The sequence below is a fragment of the Pinus tabuliformis genome, chromosome X (assembly GCF_031772625.1).
Source record: "Pinus tabuliformis cultivar Carrire ecotype Pingquan chromosome X, CPIR1, whole genome shotgun sequence".
In the NCBI taxonomy this organism is placed as follows: domain Eukaryota; kingdom Viridiplantae; phylum Streptophyta; class Pinopsida; order Pinales; family Pinaceae; genus Pinus; species Pinus tabuliformis.
In genome coordinates this window covers 732,815,207-732,836,464 of record NC_142308.1, presented here as the reverse complement: position 1 = coordinate 732,836,464, position 21,258 = coordinate 732,815,207, and the positions used below count along the sequence as shown (strand labels likewise).

General features: G+C 39.5%; 1 pseudogene; it reads left to right on the top strand.

The window, feature by feature from the left end:
* Positions 1-9,855: 9,855 nt before the first annotated feature.
* The window catches only part of LOC149142013 (chaperone protein ClpC1, chloroplastic pseudogene), a 54,668-nt pseudogene continuing 43,265 nt past the window's right edge, over positions 9,856-21,258 (top strand).

Below are 21,258 nucleotides of genomic sequence, written 5' to 3'. Positions count from 1 at the left end.
ATACATCACCAAAACCATCATTAGATTGGTCTCCATCTAAGACTTCTAGGGCTTCCAGAGTGTTTGTCCAACCAAGGCTTCCAGAACTAGTAACTCAACCCACAACTTATATAGGGCTTCCAGAGCATTTGTCCAACCAAGGCTTCCAGAACTAGTAACTCAACCCATAACTTATACAGGGCTTCCAAAGCGTTTTTCCAACCAAGGTTTCCAGGACTAGTAACTCAACCCACCAAGGGCTTCCAGAACATTTTTCCAACCAGGGCTGCTAGGACTAGTAACTCAACCCAAGCTATTACAGGGCTTCCATAGCGTTTGTTCAACCAAGGCTTCTAGGACTAGTAAATCAACCCAAGCTATTACAGGGATTTCAGAGCGTTTGTTCAACCAGGGCTTCCAAGACTAATAACTCAACCCAGGCTAAGGAAACATGAGAACCAACCAAAACAAAAAAAGTGAAAGTAAACCCACAATCACCATGGCTATCCAGGAAATGGCAAGGCTAGGCAATCCACTGTCAATCCAAGCCATCCTCCATGCCCATGATAGATCATAACCAAGAAACCACATGCATGTACCATGCATGCCAAAACTAGTGAAGAAATCATACATGCAACTCAGTACCTGCGAGAAAATCTGATGTAGTCGTTGTTGCCGATGCCCTCTTGCGCTTCCCTGCTCTTCCTTTTCCTTCTTTCTCCAAGAATCTGAGTATGCCACACCCTCCAAGAGTGATCCAAGAAAACTCTAAGTAACCAAGAGTATGAGAGAGATAGAGAATAATGAGAGAGCTCCAAAACCGAACTGACAAAAAGGTTCACACTGAAAAAGAAGAAGCCTTCCAACTGATCCTTAGAAGCTTTTTTATGAATGAGGCCTCTATTTTCTTCATTTTCCATTATTTTCTTTCATTTTCCTCCTCACATGCAACATGTGACCTTTCACCTCCTTTTTCTCCAATTTTCCATTATTTTCATAAATAATTGTGCCAAAATACCTTTTTTCCTCTTTAATTCCTTAGCCATAAACAACCAAATCAACACCCACTAGGATGTCCTGCCCACAATTTAGCTTGGAATACATGTCCCATCATCCACGGTATTTATATATTTTTACATGGAATTTTCACCAGGGCTGTTACAGAACCCTCCCCCTTGGGGGAACACCATCCTCGATGTTCAGTGACACCTATAACCAACATGACTGCTAAAAACAAAACATACTGCCCATGGATATTTATAACATATCTCGTTACATTATTTACAATGAAAGACCTGCTCAAAATCAAAACCTCATGGCAACATAATAACATACCGCATATTGGAGCTTTATAACATAGCTCATTAAGGTATTTACAATAACTACATACACATACATATATGCACATTTTCTCAACCAGAAAATAAAAGAATATGATGTCTATATCTATAACAAGGAAATCCAGAGGCTCACACCTCCATCGTCAAAGTAATACCAGAATTCACCTTGTTGGGTAGCAGAAGCACCGGGCAATGGTCATGGGGCACAAAGCCCGAAATTTTGGGTAAAGATAGGGTAAATACTATGCGGGATGTGCGGAGCGCGATTAATAATAAGTTGATTCAAAGGGTAGTCCGCCCAAAAATATTGTAAAGAAATATAAGTTGAGTCGGCCCGCCCATGGATCGCAGTCCATGGAAAGGTATAAATAAAGCGAGTCTGTATGGGTAGAGGTAGCTAGTTTTTTGGTATGTAATCTTGGATCTGATGTGTAATGGGTTTTTGATAAGGAAAGTTTTGAAGCATCTGTAAGTCCGAGTCAAGGGTCTGGGTAGTGGGTAGAGGCTTTGCAGTTGTGTGTGCAAAGGCCTGGAAGAGTCCGCAGTTGTGTGCGTGGACCCCTGCAGCTAAGTGCGCAGGGCAGATCTAGATGTATTGGTGAAGAAGTTGAATAAAGCTAAGTTGTTTCTAAAATTCTATGTGAAGTCTAAATTATCGTGGATCTGGCTTTTATATGTTTACTGTAACTGTTTGATATATGCGCATACGCTTATAAATACATGAAATTATGTCAATTCTAAGTGTGCAAACTGGTTAACTCTGAGAAATGTTTTCTTAAATACCATAATAAGTAGATTGAATACATAAACAACGCAATAATAAGTAGTAAGAAATAATTTGGGTTCGGATCTGCGCGAAATAGAGCAGCACGAAGTTGCGGAATGGTGCACTAAACCTCTAGACCATGTGCAAATTGGTTAACTCTGAGAAATGTTTGCTTAAAGACCATAATAAGTAGATTGAATACATAAATAGTGTAATAATAAGTAGTAAGGAATAATCTGGGTTCGGATCTGCGTGAAGCTACGGAATGGTGCACAAAACATCTAGACCACATCTAGACATCCCAAGGGTGCGGAAACCTGGTTCCAGCACCCTCCCCTACTACCTCGGGTGAGTGTTATGAAACCAGCTCAAGAAAAGATAGAAAAGATAGATCAACGCCTTAGAATTCAGCCTCTTCGAGGGGGCAACCTCCTTTACATTACATAAATGAACAATTCTTGGATGATTCAAATGATAAAACCTCCTTTCTATATATAGGAGTCTAAGGAGTCACAATATAATCCATCCGACCTAACAATAATAATATAAAGCCACAAAAATAATAATAGAGGGATTCTATGGGGCACAGTAATAACAATATGGGGGCAATAGGGGCACAACAATATTAATAAGGGGTATAACTACAATAGTAATGGGGTAATAACTAGTATTATAGGGACCCAACATGCCCCTCTCCTTCAAAAAAGTGTTGTCCTCAACGCTTGAGTAGTTCTGGATACTTCTGCATAAAATTCTCATCCTCCCATGTGGAATCTTCAGCAGATAAGTTCTTCCACTCGATAAGATACTCTGAAATTGATCGATTTCGTAGCTGTCGAGTTCTTGTTTCTGTGACTGCTTCCAGTTCCAATATAATTTTTCCTTCCTCATCAAGTTCTGGCAATATTGTTTGAACTGGGAGCTTGTCGCCTATAACCTTCTTTAAACATGAAACATGGAAAACTGGGTGCAATCGAGAAGCTGCAGGAAGCTCCAATTTGTATGCCATAGTACCAATCTTTTGCAACACCTTGTACGGACCATAATACTTTGGTGATAATTTATTATCCTTCTTAGCTTGCTTGAGGGACATTTGCTTATATGGTTGTAGCCGTAGGAATAACCAATCACCTACATCAAAACTTCTTTCACTGCGATGTTGATCTGCCTGTTGTTTCATTCTATTCTGTACCAACACGAGGTTATCCTTTAAGAGTTGGAGGACTTGTTGTTGATGTTCGATGTGATGTTCCACTGCCTGAACCTTAGAATTTTCTCTTAAATATGATGTGATGGATGGTGGTTGATACCCATAAAGTGCCATAAATGGGGTCATTTTTGTTGTTGTATGGAAGGAAGTGTTATACCACCATTCAGCCAGAGGCAACCATTTGACCCATTGTGTCTGTTTATCAGATACAAAGCAACGAAGATATCCTTCCAAACATTTGTTTACTATCTCAATTTTCCCATCAGATTGAGGATGATAAGATGAGCTATGAGCTAACTGAGTACCAAGACAAGAAAATAATTCTGTCCAAAAATTTCCAGTGAAAATGGGATCTCTGTCACTTACAATAATCTTTGGGTTTCCATGTAGCTTTTGAATTGTTTCCATAAATGCAGTAGAAACTGTACTGGCTTTAAATGGATGTGATAATGCAAAAAAGTGTGCATACTTGGTAAGTCTGTCAACTACCACCATGATGACACTCTTTCCCTCAGACTTGGGTAAACCTGTGATAAAATCCATTGAAACCTCCTCCCAATGTTGGCTTGGAATGGATAAAGGTTGTAATAGACCCGGTGTCTTAATTGTTTCAACTTTATTTTGTTGGCAAACCAAACATTCCACCACAAACTTTTGAATATCTGATTTAAGGCCATCCCAAAAAAATTCCTTCTTAACCTTGTGGTAAGTTTTTAAAAATCCTGAGTGCCCTCCTAAGGGAGAAGTGTGCAATTCCATAAGAATCTTTTGTTTTAGCTGGGAATTCTTACAGAGGTATAAGTGATCTTTGTACCATAACGAATCATTTTTCCAGCTAAATGTATCAGACGTACTGGAATCTTGTTGTAACTTTCGAATAAGTGCCCACACTTCTTCGTCATTCTTCCATTCCTCCCTTGCTTCGTTTATCCAATCTGGTTGGATAATAGAAATGGCGCACAACAATGCTTCCACATCCTCATCCTTTCTTGAGAGTGCATCTGCCACCACATTTTGCTTCCCTTTTTTGTAGATGATTTCAAAGTCATAACCCAACATCTTTGTGACCCACTTTTGTTGCTCTTCAGAGGATAATCTTTGTTCTAAAAAGTATTTAAGGCTATCATGATCTGTTTTTACCTTGAAGTGTCTTCCCATTAGGTAGGGTCGCCATTTCTTAAGTGCATGGAGTATTGCCAACATTTCCTTCTCATAAATAGCTTTTCTTAAAAACTTTCCCTTGATTGGAAAACTTTCAAAAGCAATGGGTCTTTCATCTTGCATTAGAACAGCACCAATTCCATTTCCTGAAGCATCACATTCCACAATAAAGGTTTTTGTGAAGTTCGGTGTAGCTAAGACCGGTGCTTGGCACATTGCCTCTTTAAGATGTTCAAAGGCCTTTGTTGCTTCCGGAGTCCATGAAAATGCATCTTTCTTCAATAATGTTGTTAGAGGTGCTGCTATTCTCCCATAATTCTTAACAAACTTGCGATAATACCCTGTCAACCCGAGAAATCCTCATAGATGCTTTATGGATGTGGGGATTTTCCATTCCTTAATGGCTTTAATTTTGCTAGGGTCTACCTTAACTCCTTCATGAGATACAATATGACCCAAATATTCCACCTCCTGGACTCCAAAGAAACATTTGGATCTTTTTGCATATAATTGTTTCTCCTCCAATAGTTGTAGCACCCTGTCAACATGTTCAACATGATCCTTCCAAGACTTGTTGTAGATTAGTATATCATCAAAAAATACTAACACAAATTTTCTAAGGAATGGTTTGAAAATTGAATTCATCAAACCTTGAAATGTTGAAGGTGCATTGGTAAGGCCAAAAGGCATGACCAAAAATTCATAATGACCCTCATGAGTTCTAAATGCTGTTTTAGGAATGTCTTCAGTCTTCATTCTGATTTGATGATATCCTGAACGAAGATCCAACTTGGTGAAGTAAATTGATCCATGCAATTCATCCAGTAATTCATCAATGACAGGAATGGGGAACTTATCTTTAATAGTGAGCTTGTTGAGCTCCCTATAATCCTGACACATGCGCCATGATCCATCCTTCTTTGCACCAATACTACTGGAGTAGAGAAAGAACTTTGACTCGGTTGAATTATACCAGCCTCTAGCATTTCTGCAACCATACGTTCAATTTCACTCTTTTGGACATAGGGATATCTGTACAGCCTGATGTTTGGAGGAACACTTCCTGGAATCAGATGAATAGCATGATCATGATCACGCATAGGTGGGAGACCTTTGGGAGTCTCAAATACCTTGGAATGATTGTCCAGGACTTTTTGGAGATCTGGAGAAATAGATGATTCCGATGTGGAAACATCTAGCGAACATAATTGTGCAATTACACCTCTTTGCTCCTTTTTTAGAAGCTTTGTCATACCATTAGAGCTGATTATCTTTCCTGGTTTCCCTACAATACCCCTTAATTCAAATTCCTTTCCTTCCATAGAAAATTTGATGAAAATTTCTTGAAAATTAAAAGCTATTGTACCCAAGGATTGTAGCCATTGGACTCCTAGTACAACATCAGCACCTCCCATTGGAATGGAAAGCATTGGGCTAGTCAATACATATTCTCCCATGGATAGCTTGATATTATGGCACTTTCCAGAGCAATTTATTGTTCCTCCATTTTCAATCATCACTTGACACTCTGGTGCTGGATATAGGAAGCAATTCAATTCTTTTGCTACCTTACAATGAATAAAATTGTGGGTGCTTCCTGAATCAATCAACACTATTACCTTTTTCTTCTTGATTTGTCCTTCTATCTTGATGGTTTGAGGAGTGGTAATTCCTGCCAATGCATTACAAGATATGGTCGGATTTATTTTTTCTTCATCTAGGCTTTTTTCCTGGAGTATATCCTCTTCTTTTGACCTTTCTTGCTCCTTTTCTTCTTCCTCTTCACAATCTATGTAGAATAATTTCTTCTCAGCACACTTATGACCTTTAGTGTATTTGCTATCACAACTGTAACAAAGTCCTTTTGCTCCTTTTTTTTCCAATTTTTGTGGTGTCAACCTTATAGGTTGTGGAAGACTAGGGGAAACAACACTTCCATCTTTATAGTTGTGAGTGGTATGCTTCCTGGTTGCCATAATTTTGCTTTCCATTTTTCTTGCTAACCTGAATGCCTTCTCTAATGAATCAGGTTCCCAAAGGCAAACATCATGTTGGATATTATCCTTTAAAGACCCTATGAACACATCAATCCTATGCTCCTCTGGAATATCTTTTACCCTTATGTTCAATTTTTGGAATTCCTCAATGTGCTCCATTTTTGAACCCTTTTGTTTGAGACTTATCAATTGGCTAAAAAAAGTGTTGCTTTTTGTATCCTCATAATGTGCTATCAATTCTTCCGTAAAAATTGTCCAAGTGATAAATTGTTTACGAGAGCAAAGCCATTGATACCATACAAACTGATTTGGTTCCAAATATAAAGTTTCCATACGTACCTTTTGTGTGTTTTGCACATTATTGAGATTGAAGAATTGCTCCATCTGTAATATCCATGTGGTGGGATCTTTGCCATCAAACTTCCTCATATCGATTTTTGGAATATGGTGGGTCTTCGATCCAACATTAGAGTCTATGGAATCATGATTAACATTTCTTTTGTTCACATCATGAGTTTCCTTTACAACCTTTTCACCATTAGTAAGTATTTCTTGTAGAAAATTTGTCAAATTTGTCTTCAAATCTGCCATGTTTGTCTTCAAGTCTACCATGTCTCTCTTCAAATCTGTCTTCGAATCATCCATCTTAGCTTCCATGCCCTTTATCTTAGATTCCACTCCATTTATCTTAGATTTCACGCCATTTATCTTAGCTTCTGTTAGCTTTTGTGAGCGTGACATTTGTTGCACTTGTTCTTGTAATTTTGATATATCATGTAGCATTTCTTCCTCTTCTTCATGAGTCATGCTAGAGATTTCAGGATCCTTACTAGGTGTTTGAATTTTATTTCCTCGGGGCATCAGTTACCGATAATAATTCTTTACTATGCCCTTTGAATTCCTTCAAACCAAGCTTACGCAAAAATTAAAAAAAAAACTACACACCTTTTTTCACTTTGTAGAAGCCTGATATTGAATCTAATGTATCTCTGTAAATTCAGATCCTCCAGTTCTAAAATTATGATCTGTAGTAGCCTTCTGTGTCCTCTTTCCAATGCCACAAGTCTGACCCAAATTGGATTCTCCAAGGAAGCGTTATGCGAAATCTTCCACAGTGACTTGATTATAGACTAGTTCAGTAGAGCGAACTTGTACGACGTGCCAAGAGTCACTGTTTCGACCTTTGGATCTAAAAAATGCATACAAGAAACTACATTCCGTTCTCTTTCTGTACCTTCTTACGAAATTTCAATCTGATCCCCAGAGAGAACGTTATGACGATTTTCCCCAGGTCACCTGTTTGGAATGTAATTCAGGAGTCTGCAAAAAGACCAACTTCCTCAGATCATATCTCCGCACATATAGCGCAAAAAGCTCTGAAATTTGGACCCAAGGTTTAGCGTGATTTCTTCTCAAATGGGTTTTTTTTGCAACTTCTGAAACGTTGCAGAAAAAAAGTTATAGCGAACATTTCATGATGACCTGTTTGGAGCAGCGAAACCCTAGAATCCAAAGCTCTGATACCAAATTTTATGAAACCAGCTCAAGAAAAGATAGAAAAGATAGATCAATGCCTTAGAATTCAGCCTCTTCAAGGGGGAAAACTCCTTTACATTACATAAATGAACAATTCTTGGATGATTCAAATGACAAAACCTCCTTTCTATATATAGGAGTCTAAGGAGTCATAATATAATCCAGCCGACCTAACAATAATAATATAAAGCCACAAAAATAACAATAGAGGGATTCTATGCGGCACAGTAATAACAATATGGGGTCAATAGGGGCACAACAATATTAATAAGGGGTATAACTACAATAGTAATGGGGTAATCACTAGTATTATAGGGACCCAACAGTGAGACCATAGTCTGCGCTCCATGGGCTATTGTCGAAAGGACCGGTAGCTGCAAGATTTGTTTGGCTGTGGTCTGGAGGTTTTGTGTACCATTCCGTAGCTTCGCGTTGCTCTGTTTCACACATATCTGAACCCAGATTATTCCTTACTACTTATTATTGCGATGTTTATGACTAGTAAGGGTTTCCACGATTCGGGGGTTTTGGACCTCCATGGAAGGGAAGATACAAACACAGATTGATCGAAGACCATGCATGTCCCCTACTATCTACAATAATTTTCAAAGCATGAATGAATTCAAAGCAGACATGCATCACTTGTATATCTGCGTGTGAAAGGATCCAAAGCAATCATGGGTCACACTTCTATTTATTGCAACAGATTATGCCATTTACGTAGTATTAGCAGCATGGCCTCTAGAATGGCGTGCCCCAGACAAGGTCGTTCTCAACAGGCTAGCAGCACAACAGTAGAAGAAGGAACGCCAGCAACGACTCACTCAACTGGCAAAAAAGACACATCAGGAACAACAAGCCACTTTGCAGCAAGAGGCTACCATGAGCCCGACAACAGAAGGGAACCAAGCAGATCAGGGAATGGACTTGGAACAGGACCTGTAACAGGAAACAGAGACGTAGGACCACCTCAAACGGTCGCACGCCAAGGAATCATCGGACGCTGGAAAAAACTCCAAAACAGCGAAGGCTCTGGAAAAAGAATTCATGGACAGTAGCCAGCTAGCAAGCAATGTTCTCACCAACACGTTTCTCGAACTAATCACCGAACAGACAACTGTGTTGTGGGAGATCAAAGCGAAGTTGCAGGCATTACAAGAGCGACCACCGGGCTGGGTCACCTGATAGATAGCAGAAGATACAGCCACCACCGAGTAGATGGTCAGCATGCACACACCATACACCCTACCGTTGCCAGCAGGTGCTATCCTAGCCACAACTGCAGGCAAAGAATGTAGTTGGGAATTAAATCTAGCCACCCTGTCTAGAGAAGTACTATACCTACTGCAAGAGGGAGTAACTCAGGAGTTTTGTGCCAGGGAAGGTCGCGCTTTCCACATCTTAATAGAGCAGAAGGAAAAGTTAGAACAGGTCACTCTCCAGCATGATGACCTGGCTGCACGATACCAGGAAGTAGAACAAGTTGTGACAGAGGCGTGTAGCATGGTACTAGAGCTAGCCATCCCTGAGGACCTCCCACCAGCTACCAAGATTTAGCACATGGCAGCCAGCTTTCTCATGGCCCAAGCGAAGGCCACAAGAACCAAGGAGGAACTAACGTTACAAGTTGCAGAGCTTTGTCTCAAGGCCCAACCACCCACACCTCTAGCCGAATGGGAATGCCATCGCGACAAAATTATAGCTCGATTAGAAACAATGAGGACTATTGTTCGTGAATTCTCGGGACTACTAGGTCAGTCTCTCGGGATACTCACATCTCTCCAGGAGGACCCAACCATACATCAAGTGGAAATAGAGGTGCGCGAGTTACAGTAGGCCTATGACACCACTCGTGGGGTTGCACAAATGGTCGTTATCATCCAGCGGCTGGCCAAAATGAAGGAGGCCCAAGCGCTTAAGGCCCAAGTTGACGCGGTGCAGCAACAGGAGGTAGTACTCAAAGAACGTATCCAGCCCTGGCTCGATGAAGCGTTTAGCATATCTACAACTATTGAAGGCAAGGTAGTGCATATGTAGGTAGTGTGTGAGACCGAGAAAGCAACTACAAGTGATAGGGATGCATCAGCGGCTCACTTGGAAAAGGTACAGAGGCTTGCAGCCGAATTTGTTGCAGGGACAGGCGATATGCAGAAGTTACTGACCGACCTATGCGCGAAGATTCCCGCACCATTTGAGTGACTCAGGACGAGTCACGATGATTGTGTTGGGGGACTGTTGCGTAACAGAAGTCCTGCGTAATGGTCATGGGGCAAAAAGCTCGAAACTTTGGGTAAAGATAGGGTAAAGACTCCACAGGATGCGCGGAGCGCGATTAATAATAAGTTGAGCCAAAGGGTAGTCCACCCAAAAGTAATGTAAAGAAATATAAGCTAAGTTGGCCCACCCATGGATCGTGGTCCATGGAAAGGTATAAATAGAGCGAGGCTCTATGGGTAGAGGTAGCTAGTTTTTTGGTATGTAATCTTGGATCTGATGTGTAATGGGTTTTTGAGAAGGAAAGTTTTGAAGCGTCTGTAAGTCTGAGTCAAGGGTTTGGGTAGTGGATAGAGGCTCTGCAACTATGTGCACAGAGGCCTGGAAGAGTCTGTAGCTGTGTGCGCGGACCCCTGCAGCTGAGTGTGCAGGGCAGATCTGGATGTATTGGTGAAGAAGTTGAATAAAGCTAAGTTGTTTTTGAAATTCTGTGTTAAATCTGAATTATCACGGATCTGGCTTTTATATGTTTACTGTAACTATTTTATCTTTCCACATACACTTATAAATACATGAAATTGTGTCTATTCTAAGTGCACGAACTGGTTAACTCTGAGAAATGTTTGTTTAAAGACCACAATAAGTAGATTGAATACATAAACAGTGCAATAATAAGTAGTAAAGAATAATCTGGGTTCGGATCTGCGTGAAACAGAGAAACGTGAAGTTGCGAAATGGTGCGCGAAGCCTCCAGACCACATCCAGACATCCGAAGGGTGCAGAAACCTGGTTCCAGCACCCTCCCCTGCTACCTCGGGTGAGACCTCAATCTACGCTCCCCGGGCTATTGCTGAAAGGGCCGGTAGCTGCAGGATTTGTTTGGCTAAATAATTTTCCGAACCTGGGTCAGACCCATATAAGCCAACACACCTCCTTCCCAGGAAGTCAAGAATCCATTGCAAAGTCAAATCTACATCCAATGTCCAGTGCTATAATATTGTGCCACTTTTCCTCTCAATGAACAGTTACCAACTCATTGTTCTTGGGCACACTCCCAATGTGCATCTAATTCCATCTGGAAATGCTAATGACCAAAACAAATCCATTTGTGACCTTCCCTTCTTTGCTACACATTCCCTTGGGAATCCGATCACCCCTTTCATGCAGTTACTCACCTTCCAAGTTCCATTGGCACCCCCATCCTGAGTAATTCATCCCGTGGAAAGGCTTCCTAGCATCGAAAGATACAAAAACCAAGGCATATCCCTGTCTCAACACATCATACTGGTCATAGCATGCTCATGGCAATCAATGGATACTATTGGGTACCAGTGTCCCACAATGGCCCTGCTCTTGAAGACTTTACTAGCATGATGATTCATGTTCCAATTTCTTTTGTTGTTGTTGCTAATTCTTGCAGTCAATTTTGGCCACTCAACCGGCCATGTTCAAGCATTCCTATACCAAGCACATAACTTCCATTAGATTCAAAATAAATTGAACTAAATTCAAATCATACCTCATTGGTAGTTCATCAATAAGGTACACTTGGAATCCTGTTCGCTTCATATCACAAGAAGTCAAACTAGCATCTTTGACAAAATCAACATGTATAAAAATATCACATCAGGTTAGCTCAAAATACAACCATCATAGATCAAAATCATAAATCACATGTAACCATCATAAACCAGAATCATAATCACATGCATAATAAAACTAAAATACAGTATCGATACTTGTCTTTCATATATCCTTACTTCTACCTTTGTTCCTATTTCGTACACACACTAGATCGATTGCCACACCCGACAAACACCCAGTGCCTTCTCCTCAACTAGGTGCATATATACATAGTTCGCATCACACACATATGACCACATAACTCCATGAAACACATGCATTTACACCTGACATACAACACAGACACCTACACCCAGTGTATGACACAACACAATACATATGCCTATATCCAGAGTATAACACAATACATGCACCTACACCTGATGTACAACATAACATAAAATACATGTACTACACAGAGTACAACACAACGAGTATGCATGTCACAAGACCACAACTACACAATACATATACATAATACCACATGTACTCAACACAACATGTACGACATGCACACAATACCACACGTACACCAGTACCATATGTATCACATGTACACAGTACCATCTATACACCGCAACCACCAACACAATGAGTGCACAACATCACATGTACATGGCGCCACCTACATAACATGTACACAATGCCACATGTACACTACACCACTTGTACAACGTGTATACAATACCACATGTACATAGTACCACATGCAGGACATGTACGCGACACCACATGTACACAATGCCACATGCACGACATGTACACAACACCACCTACACACAGTTCCACTTGTACAACATGTACACAACACCACATGCACATATCACCACCTGTAGAATCATGCACACCACACCATATGTACCTAGCACCACATGTACAACATGCACGCAACACCACATGTAGATAGCATTGCATATCCAACATGTACATAGAATCATCTTTACACAGCACCATATATATGCAACACTGAATATGCAACATTCATACAACACTATCTATACTAACACCCTGTACAAAATATTGCATAAACAGCATGTACACACACTACATATGCACAATATTGCATGTGCACAATCATCATAGATGCAACATGTACAACATATACAACATATGCACAACAATACTATCACACATTTGAAACCACACTGTCCTTACCAAGAAACCTTGCATCCAGTGCCTTATTCATGCTTATCCTAGCATGTCGCAGACCTCACTTCTTTCACTTTGCTGATGCATCCTTCAACATTACCTGTCATAACATAAACATAGGCATACTACAAGTATACAATACCAGATCATATCCACATAATACTAACCTCGTATATTTATTGGGACTACTCTTCCCAATTGATTCCTTGTAAGACCAGGAACCTCTTCATGTCATTCTCCTGCATAAGAAATCATTCCTCCACAAGAATGATCCCTGACAACTCTGTCAGATAATAATATAGATACATGGATACATACATACATATATAAATTTTAGCATAAAGTAATCATGATCTTGTTAGACAATGACATACATATATACATGTATGCATATATAAAATTCAACATAATTATGATCATAAAATAATTACCAGATAACATAAGGTCTAGGTTAAGAGAACTTCCTTTATTCATACACAACATTGAGAACAACAGTTCCCAACATATCCAAGGCATATGATGCCTCATATCCATTTACTCTACCTTTTTGGTTACCTTTCTCACGTCTACTTTGCTATTGTCCATTGACCACAATGGACCCAACCAACCGACTATCATAGTCTTACCTTCCATTGCGCTTACTCAAAGATCGAGCTTCATCCATGTCTTACATCACCTGTTGAGTACCACACAATTCTCCTTGGGCTTCATTAACTTTCCTCTTTTCCCAAACAATTCCCAAAGCTCAAAACATAAAAGGCAAGACAAGAAACAAACAAGAAGAAAACCATGAAAAAAAATAACAACATGACTCCAAAATAAAGTGGCATGATCATGCAATATACGTAACAAAACTGTATATCAAGTGCAAGAAAATAATAAAATACCAAAATCAAAAGACTAAAAAAAACACCATGACACAATCCCCATTGTTCCCAAGGAAATCTCAACCTCAGCCTTCTTCAAGATTTCATGGAAACCTCTCTTGCCATGCAACTCCTGCATCATATTTCCATAAACACATAACTGTCAGTGTATAAATAAACATAACAATACATCAGTTACCTTATCTTGTTGTGCCAAACACGTTGCCTGCAACTGAACACATCCACACCATCTCTCAAGGGACTCCAATCCTTTGATAGATCCACCTATAACTAAAGACTAGATAGTATACATGCCATGTACAAGTTCATGCATCTAGCACATATCCACATAATGTTAGACAAAATCAAGTTTAAGAAGACTTCCTGTATGCCAAGCACTCATTCGTTTGGAATTAGGGTTTCCAAACATAAACAAGGAATTCTTTCCCAATTCCTTTCTTTTACCCTTTTACCTTGTTGCAATCAAGGCTTACTATGTGATGTCACATCACCCAACTCTTAGTTATGTAAATACATCAATTATTACCTTGTCACGCTACTACCAAGCATGTTTCCTGCAACTGCTCACACAAGTCAACCACATGTTCCAAGTATCAAGACAATCATATCTATCGATTTGAAATCAACCGTTACCAAGATTAACAAATCATATCATAATCCATAGTCAACTCACAGTCATTAGACATCATGCTACAACTATCACTTTCTACACTTCTTGTATGTATTAGTACAATCATCTTAAAACAAGATCATTGGAACACATAATCATATTATGCATTTCATCAAACATTCAACTAACTTGCAAACATACAATGTTAAATAAATCAATTAGATGACATAATAGGCACCAAACACTCAAATACCAAATAGATGACATAATCAACTATGAAACACCAAGTATAATACATAAGAAAACTCACACCTTAGTGTATTTCAGGGGAGGAAATCTTGTTTGCACAATCAATCTAGGTTAGAACGATACAACTTCACAACATATCAAATTCAAACCTAAATCATGATATCCATAGCAGTAACTAACTAACATGTTCACATCATAAGATCATAATCATTTGTTGTTCATGCATAACAATCACATGTGTACGATCAATCTGGATTAGTATGACACCATATCACAAACATGTTGACTCATACCTAAATATCACAACCATAACCATATGCATAGGTCAAACCAGGTTAGCACAATACATATAGCATCAAGATCTTCAATGTAATGAACATAACCATCACACATATGACCAATCCGATTTACAACATCAAGATCTCAATGAAGTAGCCCTAATCATCAAGTTAATAGCATATAACAACAATAATAAATGTATACGGTCACATGTTACTATTGTTCATGATTATCTACCATATGTGCATATAACTATACTAATAAATATCATCTATAATGTATGTAACCATAACATTAAAAGGAATGTACATAAACCTAATGTATATAACCCTAATGCATATAAAAATCTATTAACTAACATACCTGGATGCTTAACATACAATACCTGTATGACGATGTCATCTTACCCCAAAATCCAATGCTGCAACTTCATTATGATGATCTGCATCTCCTGCTCTATCTCAAGCAACACATTAGCATCATAACAACCAATAGCACCATGATGACCTAAATTGCATACAATGACTTCACAAGGCATGTTTGACCTATTATTCATGCATAAATATAACCAAGACCATACATGCATAACAACTGCATATACACACATAACAAATGAGTAACAAACCATGCACATCATTCTAGCTAGAGTCTAGTCAACAATGCATGACCATATCCACTACACAAATCATGACCTCATGCATCACAACAACAACCACATCACGTGCACTTAATAACATGTGAACACTAACATTCATAACAATGCATAATCAACCATACACACATGAAGACATACTCCACGATAACACCTTCAACCTTCACATGGCTACATCACTACAACTATGATCAACACCATGCAAGGGAAAAAAGCACATGGACTACAACACAAGATGCACACATGAAACTGACATGAATGCATGACCAACACCTTCAACCCATCCAGTCTGAGAGATGAACCATGCTCTGATACCATTTGTAACACCCTCCTCCCACATCTACCCAAGCAACCGACCAGTCAGGGTAAACATGCGACGAGAGGCCACTATGATAAGATTCAAACTCCTTGGTGACTTTAAGGAAATGGATTCAATGGAACATCACATACAGTCATCCAACATCATCCAAATAACCTTTAGGAGACAATTCAGCCACTCAGACTGCTTATCCCTAGGTCCTACTGATGTTTGAGAGACTTAAGGGCAGGGTAACATTCCCTAAACACTACCCAGGTGATTTATAATGCTTCCCAGACACTTCCCAAGCGCGTTAGTCTCAACACTAATGCTAGCATTCTGGGATTTGAGCCACCTTTTTCGGCCTAGAGGCTGGGACACTGCCCAAAATGGAATGATCACTTAGAATTAGTAAGGATGCAAGGAAAAAATGATGCAAAAGCAATATATGAACAAGATCATCACCATACCCCTACTAGCCATGACAGGAATTTCGTCAAACATATCATCGACATGTAACCTATAGGTGTAAATAACATAATTAAGTGTAGGGATCACATATTTATCTGAGAATCGATATGAACCAATTTTCCCTCAGGCCATTTGCTACATTATCCTCCATTAACTCATAAACACATTATCCATTCATATACAAGTAAAAACATGCTGAGATCCATACATAGATGTTATCATGAAATGTGCATATAACTAGCATAATATGAACAAAAATACAATAAACATATTAGCCATCTGTTACACAAAATATTGTCACCATGACTATTTGCAGTCAGTATGGGTCTATCATCATTCATACTGTCCTCCTTAGCAAGTCTCAAACCTCAGCTCTTCATGTCAAGCTTTGAAAATGAGAGAAAAACCTTAAAAATCAATAAAGCTCTGGTTCCACACTTTCTCTTACTGTTACCTGCGGTCGCGCACCCCATGGTCATGTTACCTACAGACCTACCCGCTTTGTCTATAAAGGAGTGGGTGCGGATCCCTGTGAAAGTCAAAAAGGCACAAGTTTATTCTTAAAAACTCACTTGTGGTTAATTCTGGATGATTCTAGAAGGAATCTTGATGTGGATGGTTCACTCCTAGGTGGTTCATGCATCCCAAAACTAAAGGAGCTAATCCCTTGATGATAGGAGCTGATCCCTTTGAAGGAGGGCTTTATCCCTTTGAAGGTGGACCTAGTAACTTTCTTCCATTGCACTATAAATTAAGGCATTGGGTTGGTTTCTAGGGAGGTTAGAAGCTGAACATTTTTTAGGGTAAATGCTGTTGGAATTGAGACTTCCTAGTTAAGCTTGAGAGGAGAGATTACATATCTTTTGGCTTCATTGGGAAGAGAGTGAAACTTGTCAAAGTAGAGGAGATTCTTGCTGGACCTTGGGAGGAGCTTGTACAACATCAAGGCACCAAGGTTGTAAAGTTCTTCTTTGATTAAAGTTAATACAATCAGATTCATTTTTCTCAACAAATTTTCTTATGTGATTTGTTTCATGAATTCCTTGATCATCATGATAAATATGCTTTATTATATTGGTTTTTCAGGTGCTATTTAATGTGTGTGATTGTTTGTGTTTGTAGATCCTTTACAAGGGATCTCATTGGATCAACGGAGTGTGACTTCCACAAACTTGCACTGGACCCAAGGTAGGCCTAAAACACTTGTTTTCCTTTATCTATAAATTTCATATTCAGAGAAAGATAGAATTTGTTTGGTTTGCTTGTCGCTAGATATCATTAGATACTAGGGAGGTCAGTCTTGTCCGCAAGAACGACTTATCCAGCCAACAAAATGGTGACTCCACTGGGGACTTGAATTTTAGATTTTTCCTTTGCTTTTACTTTGACTTGAGAAACTATGTCTTTGTTTCTGTTTTTGGCTTGATGTGTGTGGGATTGGGTAGGTTTAGTAGATCTTGAATTATTTTTTGTTTTTCATACTTTTGGGAGAGGACCGCACCCTCTGCTTGTAACACAGTGCAGATATACCCGCACTTTTGCTTTACACACAGAGCGATACCGCACCTGGGTAAACTGGGGGCTTGCGGACCCTATCAAAATTTTGAAAAACTTAAGATTTTCTCTTTCAGTCAGCTTAGGATTTGTTTATATGTATTTAGCCTCTGCCCAGATCTGCATGTGACTTGTCAGGAAATTTTCTTAGTTAATTCCTTGGCATTATGGTTTTAGGTGAAATTCCTAGAAGTTTTGGTTGTCGGGCTTGATTTTCATTTTGGTCTTGTAGTAACTCAGAGCTTAGAAGCCTTAGAAACCTCAGATCACCTTGGTTTTTGCTGGCCTTCTTATGAGTCTAACCGTTTTCAAAATCTGCCTTTGTTGAGGAATCCATCTTGTTTTTCTCTTTGTGAAACTTCGAAAGGACTTGTGTTGAAAGTTTTGGATTTCACTTTTAGAAAAGAAAACAAAAATTGGTTGTTTTTTGACTGATATGTGATTCTGGACAAATTAGTCCTTAGTTTGCTTATAGCTAAGTAAAACATCCTTGAAAAGAAACCTTGTAAGCTTTTACTTCAATTAGTTTTTTAGAATTTATAGATCTCAAGATTAGATTTTTCAATAGTTTTGAGTGTTTTATAAAAATAAAAAAATCTCTTTTGAAAAAGTTTGTTTTTGTAGTATTTGAGTGTTTGAAAAGAAAAGGGAAATTTTCATGAACATAACTAGTTGTCTCGTTTTTGAGTGTATTGGAAAAGACAAAAAGCTCTTCTTTTGATTTGTTTGTTAAGGAAAGATTTGTTTTTACAAGCATTTGCATTCTCAACTCTCTCTTTAGCTAGAAATTCATTGAAGGGAAAAGATTGCTTATCATCTTAAGTGCATTTTTTAGTGATTTGGAGTCAAGTCTTCACACCATAAGTTTCATCTCCGCACCTTTTGACTTAAGAAAAAACCAATAAAAATAACGCTTAAAGTAAAATCTATCTAGTAATCTTTTTATTTCTAGGGCTCTTTATCACCAACATAGCTTAGGCTAGTATCTTGGAGTAGGGAGTAATTAACTCTCCAAGATAGTAAAACAAACAAGTAGCTGTATCTTGCAGTAGGAGATAAATTCCAATTGTTACATCTATGCTCTAGGAAAGCTCCTCTTAAAGGAGAAGCACGAGATCATATCTGAACCAGTGTGGGAATCAATCCTTCCTCATTGGGAATGATAGAAGATATTCACGTATTAAAAACGGTAAACCTCGGATTGACCATTGTCGAGGAGCCTGGGGTCACTTGTTGGTAAACCTTGGATTATGTCAAGGAGCCTTCAAGGGGATTGAGCTTGTTACTCTGCCCTTGCGTGCGTATCGGATCGTAGACTGTTCCCCTAGGTATATTTGTTTCCGTTGGTGACCATACTGACCATATTCTATAGGATTCTTTCCTAAGGTGACGGTGGAGGGAAGATCCCACTGTACCTGGAGCAGACGTCAGCTAGACTCACTTGGATTTTTTGGGGGGTTCTCTTCAATCGAGATGGTTTAGTGGAGAAACTTGTGCTAGTCTATTCATTAAGCAGGTTGTCGGGGTAACTGTTCCAACTGCCATTTCTGTATTGAATTCTGCGATGTTGGATTTCATCACCAACTAGTGTTTTCGATACGGAAAGTTATTGTTTTTGTGTGGTTTGATCTCCTAGATTCTTTAGGCGTGTGATTCAAAATTGTTTGGTTATTTAGAGGCTTTAGGTGGTTTTCATTGAGATTTTTCTTTGTTTGTGTGTGAAGTAGTTAAAATATTTAATCGTGGTTGAATTACCGAGGAAGTCCCATAGACTTCGGGGCCAACCTCTTGAGTTTTCACCGAGCCAGCTTGAAGGGCTACGAGCCCTTGTAACTCCTAGTGACAGTAGATTTGGCTCACTTGAAGAAGGAGAGTCTTCATTGGTTGTACATCCTGATTATCAAGCTCTAGTAGCATATTATAATCCACAATCTATTTCATTTTCCGAAGTTACTGGTTTACCGTTTATCTGAACCTGAAACTGAACCTGCTGCTACTCCAACATCAGGATCTGCCTCTCCAACTTCCAGTGGTCCTGGTTCACCTAGGGTAGAAAGAGTCATTACCCAAAATCTTCCTTCTAGACTTATTGCTATTGAAGAACTTGTTACTTCGGAAGAAGGTATCCCTATCCTTGAAAATCAATCAGCTATAGAACTTAGGGAGCTTGAATCGATCTTTTACAGTCCACCTAGGAGGGACACTTGGTATCTTTCATTGACCAATTTTTTGGAAAACCCGGGACTAAGTTTTTCACCACCTCACATTCCTTTTCATCCCACACCTAGGGGTTATTATCCTCCATTAAATATGTCAAGACAGTCGTCCATGTTTTCTCAATCTCCAGAAACCTTTTTATATGGCGGTCCTTCTCTTCCCTCTGGGTATCAGTCACTTACTGGTACTTTTTCGGGAGCATCTCCTCAACCTATTGAACATGGGTTATTAACTGGTAATAACGGAACTAAACCGTTGAGTGTAGAAGATATTCTTACGATGTCAGGTACTATTCCTAATCCGCAACCTCAAGGTGGCCAATTACCCCCTAGGGGGCAGCCTCAAGGTCCTCAATTATCGATTGGGGGGCAACCTCAAGGTATCCAATTACCACCTGGGGGGCAACCTCAAGGACAGTACATTCCTCAAGGTCAACCCCAGACTCAGTATGTACCTCAAGGTCAACCCCAGTATCAATATGTACCTCAAGGTCAACCCCAGTATCAGTACGTGCCTTAAGGTTATCAACCTCAAGGTCAGTACCCAACCCAAGGTTTCCAACCACCTTCCGGTCAATCATTTGTCCAAGGAGCTGGAAATTTACCTTTGAATTATCAAGCCTACCCTCAACCTGGTTATGGTCCTCAATATTCTCAACCTGCTATGGGTCCGTACCCCGGAATGAATTTAGTGTGGGATCCATCTCAATCTCAACAGATCTTGCAACCGAATGTGCAATTATCATCTCAAACTGGACAACACTTGGTTTTTGGTTCAACCCAGCAACCTGTCTAGTCTACTATTCAAACTTCTACACCTTCTGTAGTTTCTCAGCTTGGGCCTAGTACGCCTCGTACTATGCCTCAAACGACTGCTGCAACTACTGCAACATCCGTTCAATCTACCCCACCTACTTCTGGAGTATCGACAGCTCCGGTTTCTACTATTCCTGTATCAACTCCTCAAGCATCTTTACCTCAGTCTGGATCCACAATTCAGACTTCGGTTCAAATGCCTGTAGGACAACCTGGTCCAAGTACAGTTGTCACAAGTCAACCTCAATTTA